The sequence below is a fragment of the Austrofundulus limnaeus genome, unplaced genomic scaffold (assembly GCF_001266775.1).
Source record: "Austrofundulus limnaeus strain Quisiro unplaced genomic scaffold, Austrofundulus_limnaeus-1.0 Scaffold49, whole genome shotgun sequence".
In the NCBI taxonomy this organism is placed as follows: domain Eukaryota; kingdom Metazoa; phylum Chordata; class Actinopteri; order Cyprinodontiformes; family Rivulidae; genus Austrofundulus; species Austrofundulus limnaeus.
The window spans coordinates 587,142-598,231 of record NW_013952451.1 but is presented as its reverse complement, the minus strand read 5'-3'; the positions used below and the strand labels follow the sequence as shown (position 1 = coordinate 598,231).

Genomic DNA, 11,090 nt, shown 5'->3' with positions numbered 1-11,090 from the left:
TACAAAATGTGATATCCCAGGTACTTTWAAGACCTTTAAAAGCCCAGCTTATAAAGACGCAGAAGACAAGCAACACAAAGCGACATTCTGAGCCTAGTGGGATGGACACAAAAACAGGACACGCAGGTTTTTACGTTGCGTTTTAAAGCACCCAAAAAGAGCTCGCCATCCTGACTGCTGATTTTTATTTTTGTGAGTTTGCCAACTCATCATTTCTGTCCTAATCACCATTCAGCTCAAGCTCAAGTAAAAGCTCTCCAAACAGCCAGCCGTCACTCCGAACAGAACTTTGCTGATAAACTGTCTCGCAGAAACCGATTCCACGAGCTGAAAAAGCCTCCAAATAACACACACCTACGTAAATCAACCAATGAGACATTCCTGCGCTGAAGTGGAAAGAAAAAAAAAAGGGTCAAGGTCAAAGTACCTGGAGGCCATTTTTTGTTTCCTCATACCTGCAMAAGAGAAAACTCTTCTGACTCGTATAACTTCAATATTTGAAGAGCAGAAAGTGCTCGGACAGAAAAAGCATGTTTACAAAACAAAAAGCACAACTGCATTCAGGGCTGAGATYCACATCTGTGTCTTCCCACAGCGTGAAGGATATGAGATTCAGCTGCGATCTGATAAACGTGAACCTGCGTCTCGGCTTGGAGGATAAACTATCATCTGCCGATGGCTCAGGGACAASCGAGGCTGCATGGAGGAAGTGATGCACCTCCTTAATCATCAGGTTAGAGTCTGCTTTACTGTGAGGTGAAAACAGCATCATGCAGCAAAATAAATCACGGGCGATCAACAGAATTATTCTCAACTGTATATTTATTGAAGTCGTTTATCATTCAGTCAGTCTTTGTTGCATTTTGATGAGAAGYAAAATATTAATATAAAACTCAAAGCTCACTTCTGCTTCTCTACAGAGCTGTTTATYATGCTAAACGTTGTTTTAAATGTTTTTGTGGGAATGTACTGAAACAAAATGAGAATGACTAAAAAGCTGATTGTTTGGTCAACATGTGATTCCAAAATAAACTTAAATCTTTACTCAGCTTCTTCTTGTTTTCTCCACAGAAAATGCTTGGTAAGTACTATACATTTGCACATGATCTTACTACAAGAACTAACATTAACTCCAACAAACACAGCACTGTGATAAAGGTTTCAACATCTTTAGTCCTGCGAGGTGTGCTGACCCTGTATTTTGCAAATCCTCAAACCTATCATTTCCTACTCATCTCGTTCTTGAAATAAACTAAAACTATTTAGTGCATAATTTGGTGAAGAAAGCAAATTAAACTTCAACAACCCCTCATTAAAATACATTAAACGGCAAGTAATAAAGTACATTAGATGTAATTATTTATTTGTGATAAAACAGTTTTACTCCACTAAAATAATCAAAGGCAATTTTTTTCTCCTGCAGCAAGGACACAATTCATCTCCTCCAAGGTGAGCAAGATTCATGCTGGGTCATAATTAAAGAAAATTACTGAGTCATCAGCAGCTCTTTRCTCACAGGGACTGATAGGTTGAAGGTGCACTTCCTCTTCAGGAACAAACTTGTCTTTGTTTTCTGACTGTGCAAATGTTGAATTAATAAAAACTCCCCRATTGGCTCATAAAATTTGCTTTGGCAAATACTTCAAGATGTTTTACCAATGTGCTTGTATTTTTTAAGAGTTTGAGCTTTACATTAAAATCKAATAAATCAATTTTTACTGCTTAATTTGACAAAAACACTACAGTTTTGCAAGTTCCTTGTAAAATGTCCTTATTCGTTGGAATAAAACATGATAAATTCAGAAGAAAATAAAAGTAGTCTCTGGTCAGAGAAGCACAGCAGAATCCACCTCGTCACAATACAGGCTGTGCAAAAAGTAAACARCGTGCAGAGCAAAGTTCTGCAGGCGTGCAATTTGTTGTTTCATCTGTAAAAGCTTGACAAGGTCTGAGAGATTTAGTGACTTTGCTCCACTGGAGGGTGAAGTTCAGCACGGTTCAGGTCAACATGACCCTGCTGGTCAACTGCAAACTGAACAATCACAACTAATTTATATGTTCAGTAAACAGTAAGTTTTTTTCATGGGACAACTCATTAAATTTGAGTTCTGTATTTAGTGACCACAGGAAAGTTGCAWTTACTTTTACTGGTGAGAATTTGGGACCTGGGTCTTTTTGTTTTTGCATTCAGGAACATGTCAACAGAAGTTTATGAGTTCAGATTTTAGGACTTGTAGACGCTGGGTTCAGGCACCTGATATACTATTATGCATTGGAAAAAACTTTAATTAGTCGCTTTTTATGATTAATAGCATTCATTTAATTTAAATAAATGGGTTTCCAGGCAAAAGTGTGTTTCACATTCAAACTGGCAGTGRTTCTTTAAAAGAAAACATCTGCAGCTCCTTCCAGAGAAACTATTAAAGCTCTCCATAAAGCMGGCTAATTTCTGCCCGCTGGATTTCTCAATTCATGCTTGTAAATCCACACAAACACTCACTTGCTTGCAGAAGTAGAAATAAAAACACACACGAGCCCCGTAAACCACACAGCCCTCTTCTGCATCTCATTCAGTCAGCGCTTTTTGCATGGGGAAGAGGTGATTCGAGGTAAAAGGCTTGGCAAACAAGGCAAAGCCTTATTGAGTATATGTCACAGCAGCCAGTCGGCTGACGATAAAARCCTGGGATTGAGGGTATAGCGGCAAGCCTGCGCACGTCTGGAGTTGACATTGGCTCATAATGTGGCAATTACTGCAGGCAAGAAAGCGACATCTGTGAGAAAGCAGTCAGAGGTTTCTCCCTTGCAGTTTTGCTGTTTATAGACAATTAATCATGCGGCTGGTAGAGCTTTATAAGAAGACCCTACGTGGAGAAACGGAGCTGAAGGACAGTAGATATTATTTTTATCATGTGGTTTTTGTTTTCTAGGGGGATTAAGCTGAGAAAGTGAGAGCGAACCTGAGCTGGTTGTCAGCGTGTGTTCAAACAAGCATGAGACAGCAAGCTACCCTTTTWACGCCATTACACAACACAGATAAATAGGTGTGTCTACAAAAGGCTGTTTATCCAACCCGCAGCTACCTGTTCACACTTCCTGCACAAGATATAAACTACCATYTTTGTTGTAATCATACTGTAGAGCCGCACGCTCAGAATGCCACAGCTCATTAGTGGGAGTCAGCTACACACGAGATGAAGACACTGAAGACAAACAGATCGAGTTTGAAGGTTTAATAAGTGTAATCTAAAATCAGTCAAGCACRGAATACTCTTCAATTTGTCTGTAATTAGCTGATTTTTCTTCAGCTATTCAACCTCCTGCTCCACCTACCAGAAACARAAAATCAGCATGCAGCAATTCATGTGTGTCTCATGGTGTGTAATCAGTTTTTACTAATGCAGGGCTAATTATTAAAGCAAAAGTCTCAGTTCAAAATCATAAATCAGCTGAGATTAGAAATCCTTAAGATGCTTTATCTGCTTWTAAACTGTTTTTTTGCTGTTACCCATTACCTGTTTTATTGTTTRATAAATGTACTGTTTTCATCCAGTTGGGATGAACACTTCTGGTAAATTAAGTTTAATCCTCAAAAATTCTGAAGCTGAAAAACCCTCTAATGAAACAGAGGCTTCAAGTACATAAACATGTGCTTGTCAGGGTTTTTTCCCTTTTGTTTGATTCTTATTAGTCCAATGGATCATTGTCGATAGGTAAAGCTGAGCTCACCCGTGACCAGTTTCCACTTTAAAATCCCTTCAAAATAAAATACAATGACAGCAACAGATGCTGGGTGCTTCAAGTCGTTTCTCCTTTTTTAGTTCTATTTAACCCAGATCATCAATATTTAAAAATTAATACCCATCCTGACGAAAACATTTACAGATACAAAATTATCCTTTCTAGAGTTCGACAAACACAAAATTGGTTCCAGTGCTTGGTCAGAGTCGGGGCGAATTTTCAGGATCACAATTTTTTTTTATTTCCTGTTTTGACCATGACAGAACCAACGTCAGGATATAAATCAGTGCTGCATTGATTCTTTGCAGAATCAGAGCAAACACTGGCTCTCTTCAAGGYTTGGCGACATAATAAAAACCAAGGACAAATGCAAATTTTATAAGCACTACGTTCACTTCCTGGTGAACAGCGTTTAAGCCGGGTACACACCAAACACGTTTTGAGCAGCCAAAGCAGCCAGTTTACATGCAAAGTCTATGGTGGACGCACATCTTGGAGCAGCACAGCGTGTTGCGGCGCGTTTTGGCAGTTTAGAGCAGCGCACAAGGTAGTGGTAGGATGCGACAGAGACAAAAAAGTCCCTCAGCTCGCAGCTACTGGAGTGGCGAAACTAAACCGCCTCTAAATTATCTGGTGAATTAATTATTTGCTCTGTGCAACGCTCGCTTGCTCTTTAGTAAATAAAGCAAAGCCATTTTATTTATTTTACCTTTATTTCACCAAGACCCTCCTCCCTCTACAGCCTCTAGTCTGGTCCCAGTGTTACACCATATTTTGTGACCATCATTTATTGTGACCAGAGGGGGCGCTGTTGCGTTTCTACAACAGAACTTGGCAGAAAATAGCCACAAAGAAGAATATGATACGCCAAAAGTGTAACCCAGAGGTCACAAAATATGACAACTGTTGTCATATGTTGTGACTTCACTGTAGCTTGGTAAATAATAAAAATATTTATTCATAAACTGATTCTACTCTTTGTATCCTCTAATGTCAGAAAAACAACTTCTGATCATTGGCATGTTTACTATTGGCCTACTATTTGACCCTGTACTAATTTAATAACAGTCACCATGTCAGTGATCAAAAGTTATTTTTCTGACACTAAAGGATTTAAACAATTAGCATAAATAGTTTTTAAATAAAATTTTTTACTATTTCCTTTGCTACAGTGAAGTCACAATATATGACATCTGTCATATTCTGTGACCATGTATAATAACAACAGTCAACAGTTTTTGTTTTTTTCTTCGTATGTCTTCAGCCTCTGGCTTACACTCTTGGCGTARCATATTCTTCTTTGTGGCCATATTCGGCCAAGTTCTGCTGTAGAAARGCAACAGCGCCCCCTTTGGTCACAATATTTGATGGTCACAAAATATGGTGTAACGCCAGTCTGTCAGAGCGCCTCTAAATTATCTGGCGAATTAATTGTCTGCTGTGCACAATGTTCGCTTGCTCTTTAGTAAATAAAGCAAAGCCATTTTATTTATTTTATCTTTATTTCAACTGTCAACAGACCAGAAAAAGAACAAAGACGCTCCTCCCATTGTGCYTCTTCAGACGCTTTCGGTCTGAAKGGATATCTGTMGACAAGCAGCCAAAAACATGCYTCAGGAGCATTTTTGCTGCTCAAGAAGCGTTTGGTGGGAACCCGGCTTTAGTCTGTCTGATTCAAAACAAAGCTATAAAAAKACTGAACTCTTTCACTGACATAGGGGACCTAACTGGAGCTGCATTTACAATAATTTCCAACCTAATTTGTACAATTACTGTGTTGACTGAAAATTAGATTATTGTGAAGGAGTACTGTTGTTAGGGGAAGAGCTCAGACTCTTTCCTAAAGAAAAACAGCTGAGATGACGAKCAACTTGTTTAAGAAATAAAGTCCCATAGTATTATATCAATACATCTGTAGMCTCATCACTGCCACCACTTTATTATAAGGAAAATCAAATTATTAGCGAAACAAAAACTATCAGGGATTTCATAAGTTACTGTTTTCAGATTAATAGACTATTATGGAAATGATGAAGATTTAATCAGCCATTTTAAATGATTGTGATTACATGAGTAATTYTTAAACATGACAGACATTTTTATCAAAAATTGTCTCACAGGATCTATAATCTATAAACTCAGCATAATGAAACATAAATGACATTTTATGTCCCTTTATTCCTGCAATGCAGAGGACATGAACTTTGTTTTCACAATGGTAACTAAAGCCCTGACCGTCGATGTGTAGCAGCTGAGAACGGGGGCCTTTTATTCACCGACTCTATATTTAATTCATCAACCCGCTCGCTGATTGATGGTTTCTGAGAAGCACCTCCTAATTCAGCTCGCTTCACAGATATCTGCTTTTCTATCCTGCCCTCAAGACCTACATAAGCTGCATATTCAAATTTCACGATGCAAGAGAGTTTTTAAGTGAGCAAACAGTGGCGAAAATCTGACTTCAGACAGCAAAACACAATCTGAGTAGCAGACCTGGAGCTGAACATGGTTCAGGATCTGTGGGTTTTAATCCTAACTGGTTTGAGTATTTGATGAATACTTTAAGTTTACTAAACAACACAAAATCAGCTGGTAGTCACTAGGGTTGGATATCGAGTCGCAAGTATTGATTGGAAATGGGACTAARGTTTCAATTCTCTCAGAATCGTTCAAACTTTTAAATTTTGACACCTAATTTCAACACCCAGTCCAACAACTGGGAGAAGAAGCTGCCCAACACAAACGAAGAAAAAAAAAAACAGGTGAATTTGACTCAGATTGTCAAATTAAGTGAAATAATCTGCCAGTGCAGTAAGACAATTGCGCTTTAGACTTGAAATGAGGAAAACATTTCCACGCTAACGATTAATAATCACACTCTGCTCTTGCTTATATCATCTCAAATCAAGATCAAGAATACTCTTTGGATGTAAGTGTACGATTTGGTTAGATGGACAAGTTTTGCAAAGTATCCCTGTGTGAAAAATAAATTCATAACATCTTATTCTCTTCACCTATATAAAAAACTCTGATCAGCTACCTCTTTTAAACCATGTAAACCCTTTTTGACCCTGCCTCTAAAAAGAATCAAAATTGGGAATCATTGGGAACCGGAATCGTTCAAATTCAAACGATGCCCAACCCTAMTAGCCACTGACACCACTGAACCAGTAAGTCATGAAGAAGCAGCARGAAAAAACAATTTTTTTCCACTCAACATCGTTTTAAGTGTTCTTCTACGTGGCTGAGTGGGCCCTCACCCTTTACTAAGTGGCTACTCYGATATCCTGGTTTCAGTGGTTAAGATATGAGTAAAATGAGTGGAATGAGCCTCAGGTTTCTATCAGATGGTCAACAAAGTAAAAAATGCCTTCTTTGACGCAGCAGTCATGTGAAACGCAACGCAGTATCCCCCCTGCTTGTTGACAGTTTAAACAAAGATGACTTTATGAAAGCGGTGAAACTGATAAAACCTCAGGAGGGTTTGAGAGACATTTTTAAAGCATTTCAAGTGGAGCTCGTAACCTTTCTCATCGCTAAACGTTTTATTTCCGAAGTCAAAACTGAACCAAGCAGTGGTCTTAAGCAGCGATCACAAGCAGCTCAAACTACAGTGTAATAAATAACACTGAGGGTGTGAAAAAGACAACTAAAAACAAAGACTTTGGATTTTAGGTGAACAGTGCTATAAGCGTCATGACACAAGATTTAAATTTTGCTATCTGCTCCACTTCATTACTTGAGTGCCATTGAGCAACTAAATTGAATTTCTCTGTTACAACCATGATTGTGCAATACTGATCGASTGAACTTTACGTCTGAATAGTTTCTACTTTGCGTCCCAGCTGACWTGACACTTGCACCACAACTTAAAGAATTTACTGTTTTACGTTACAAACACTCAGCTGCCCTTCTGAGCTGAAGAGCACTCGGCTTGACGGTAAACTGATCTTCCTGGCATTTGAAATCCTGGTTATTCTCATCCTGCCAACAAAGTTGTTTTTCTTCTTGAAGGATTACAGAACTTAGACTTTAACAGCTAAAGGTTTAACAAAAGCAGTGAAAATATTTGCTTTTGTAGGCGGAGGATGTAAGTTACAGCCTTCACTCTGAGTTGGGTTTGGTTGTTTTTCCACAATGGTGCTTCTTTAATGCCGACCCTGTGGTTTTGTTGTTTACTTTGTTCAGATGTATGATTTTACCCTCTGAGAATCCTTGTAAAGAATCATGCATGTTTGAAGATTTGAAGGAAAAAGATTATTAGTTTTTCATTATTTTAACATATTGATTACACTGAAAGCAGCCTCCTCGTGTGTTTTTAGGTTGTTTGTTTGGTAATTCAGAAAGAAAATTTAAGAAGTTTATTCTAGCATGCTAGTAAACACAGCCCCATAAAAAAGTAAAACCCCAGCTTGCTTTAGGAGTTACAGTGTGTCACTGTGAGGCATGAATGCCAGAGTAATATGAACTATCAGAACAGTTCCTTGAAAGCTCGCGAACATGCCAGCCGTTCCTAGAAGACTTCTTTTCACGCCGGCTCTCTGGTCTGACTTCAGCTTCATTTCACACAGCCGGTGTGGAAAACGCTGACAGCTTCCTCCCTGTATGTCCCCTCAGATCCCATGACCCCTCCAGAGGCTTCACCAGATAACATTACATCAACAGGTCACAGGATGGATCACAGGATGAACGAACCATGAGGGTTTGTTGGTTGTTGACCACCATCTGTCCCCGTGTTTGTTCTCCCATCACTCACTAGGATAAGAGACTAATCTGCTGTAGTAGACCTATTCTTAGTCTGACGGCACCTCACACATGTTGGGAAACTGAAGAAACTGCAACTATGGATGAGTGACAAATTACAGGAAAAGCAGGATGTGAGACAACATGTGAGCTTTGATGTTTTTGATTTATCTGGCCTTTTTCAGAGAAAAAAGTTAAACAAACAAAATCTGACTTTTTTGCAGACCTTCAAACACAGTCTATTTGATGCTTTTAGTTTGAAAAATCACAAAAATTAAGTTTTTGAATATGAAAATCAACATAGTTTGGAGGTTTTTAAACTTCGAGGAGAAAAGAATCACTTGCAATAGTCAGTATTCTGATTTATTTTCTGAATATATATTTGTATTCATTTTCTTTTAACCCTCCTTGGGGTCAAAATGACCCACCAGGCCTGAAACTGGGTTAATGATTTCAATAATTGCATAATAATTTTGTAAACTTTGCTCAAAGTCACCCCATATTTATTTCTGTCACTACTTTAAAATAAAAACACTAAAACTATAAATCCTTATAATAAATGAGCACAGCATTTCTTGAAGAAATGCATTTTACCCGCTGCCTTGAATGCCATARGTTTTCCACTGATAARTTGAGYACTTTCATTAAAATCCATCCAGTGGTTCATGAAATATTTTGCTAACAGAGAGATAAACACACTAAAAAAATACAGGCTTGCCTGCCTTTCATGGAGGTCTACAACAACTTTACTWTTTACTTTTGCTGAGGTTTTTAATTTTAGCCTGATGCAATTTATTTGGTTAAATATTTTATTCACTTTTGAATTAAATTTAGGAACATTTTAGTGATTTTAAGCACCATAGATATAAAATTAAAGGAACACATTGAGTCCATGATGCACACGAATTCTTAATTTTTGACCATAAATAATGTGAGCTCATGTTTAATCTTCTTCACTCTATATATCTTCACTCAAACTGTATTTTTTTATTGCAAAATGTTTTATTTTATATTATTTTTATTCTTCTGTTTTTTTCCCTCTCCTATTTCCATTTTACTGTTGGATGTTGTTTTGTTTTTACTGTTTGATGGGACTACAGATGAAAATTAGCCTTAGGCTAAATCTGGTGCAATGCATCAAATTATGTTTTTAATTGCACATTGTCCCAAATAAATAAATCATTCATTCATTAAAAGTCAAGTCAAAAGGCTTTTTGTTGCAGCTTTTCTGTAACTGTTTAGCTGGAGGAGGCTCAAAAAGCAGCAGCAACACTGAGTTTCTCCTCCTCCGACCAGCTGTAATAAAGCTACGATGCCAGCTGAAGCTGAACTTTTCTCTCAAATCACAGATTAATGGTTTTTGTTTTATTCCTATGGTCTATCAGAGCAGAAGATTTAGCCATGAGAGGTGAAAAGTGCTGATGGGTGCTTTGCACTAAGCCTCTTCTATTACCAAGAATGGGTTTATTTGAACACTTAGTGTCAATGTTTAATTTCCTTTGATTAATTTCCCCACAAAAGTAAAGTTGTGTGTTTTCAAATGTTACAAGGATAACAGGTCGGGGTGGCACAGACAAAAACAGACCGGCTCTGCTGCAATCAGGCGTGCTGGATCAAAGACAGCAGAGCTGTAAAATATATATTAAAAAAACAAAAACAAACCAGAACTCATAAAAATGCAGATTATATTGTGACACTGAGTCATTCATAAATCAGCAGACGTGTTTGAGGAAGCAGCAGCTGTTCCCACAGAGGCGGAAAACTGCAATAATATTCTTTAATAAACAGCTTTGACAGAAATAGCTCAACAAGGTGTGCCAAGGCTTTCCCAAAGTTTGTGAAAGACAATTAAAAATGTTGACGTTTAAATAAAAATAATCCAACATTCATCAGACATTTTGACGAGACATGCTGCCWAAAATGACTCACATGAACAAAGAATTCATGCGTTCATCTCCACAAAGCCTCATCTGTTTGGTTTTTGTATATTAAAAGGATGTGAATGAAGAGGTCAGCTGCTGACGGAGCGACCGCCCTGACAGGTGCTTTAAACTGCCCCACTGTTACCCTGCGGGGCAACCTGAGAGGGAACGTTCCRAAAACGAGACATGTCAAACCAGGCGGTTCAGAGCTGCCGGATTCTTGTTGTGTCCATGATTAAGAGGACARCTCAGGTCAGGAAGAACTGCACAATCCTCTTCTCAATAAGAGCTTTTGTGAGGAAACGCTCCGATTAACCCGGGACTTAATTTGCTCCGTTTATTGGCTTGAATAAACTGAACCMCAGAACATCAACAAAAGTTTGTTTTTAAGTGTCTGTTTCCATAAAAACTCTTTCCGCGGCGAATGAAAGCAGTCTGATCTGACTCTTTTTTCATCTCTCTGTGAACAGATGGAGGAAGCCCCTGGGAACGCAGGGAGCTGGAGGAGTGCGGAGCTTCAGAGCAAAGACGTATAAAACAGGAGGAAGCCTGCAGAGCTGCATTACTGAACTAAARATCAGGGGACCGATGATCATCCTCAGTTCAGGGCTGGACTGTAATCAAACCAAGTCAGCGTGACGGGTGCATGACGCTCCCAGTTACGACTGTCTAGGGGTGTAAGAA

The 11,090-nt window shown here is 38.5% G+C and overlaps 1 long non-coding RNA gene across 1 annotated transcript; it reads left to right on the top strand.

The window, feature by feature from the left end:
- The first annotated feature begins 7,383 nt into the window (after positions 1 to 7,383).
- LOC106517481 (uncharacterized) lies at positions 7,384 to 11,084 on the top strand. The gene is made up of 3 exons (XR_001310216.1): positions 7,384 to 7,681; positions 8,359 to 8,630; positions 10,877 to 11,084. It is a non-coding gene; the product is annotated as an uncharacterized LOC106517481 (long non-coding RNA).
- Positions 11,085 to 11,090: the final 6 nt, after the last annotated feature.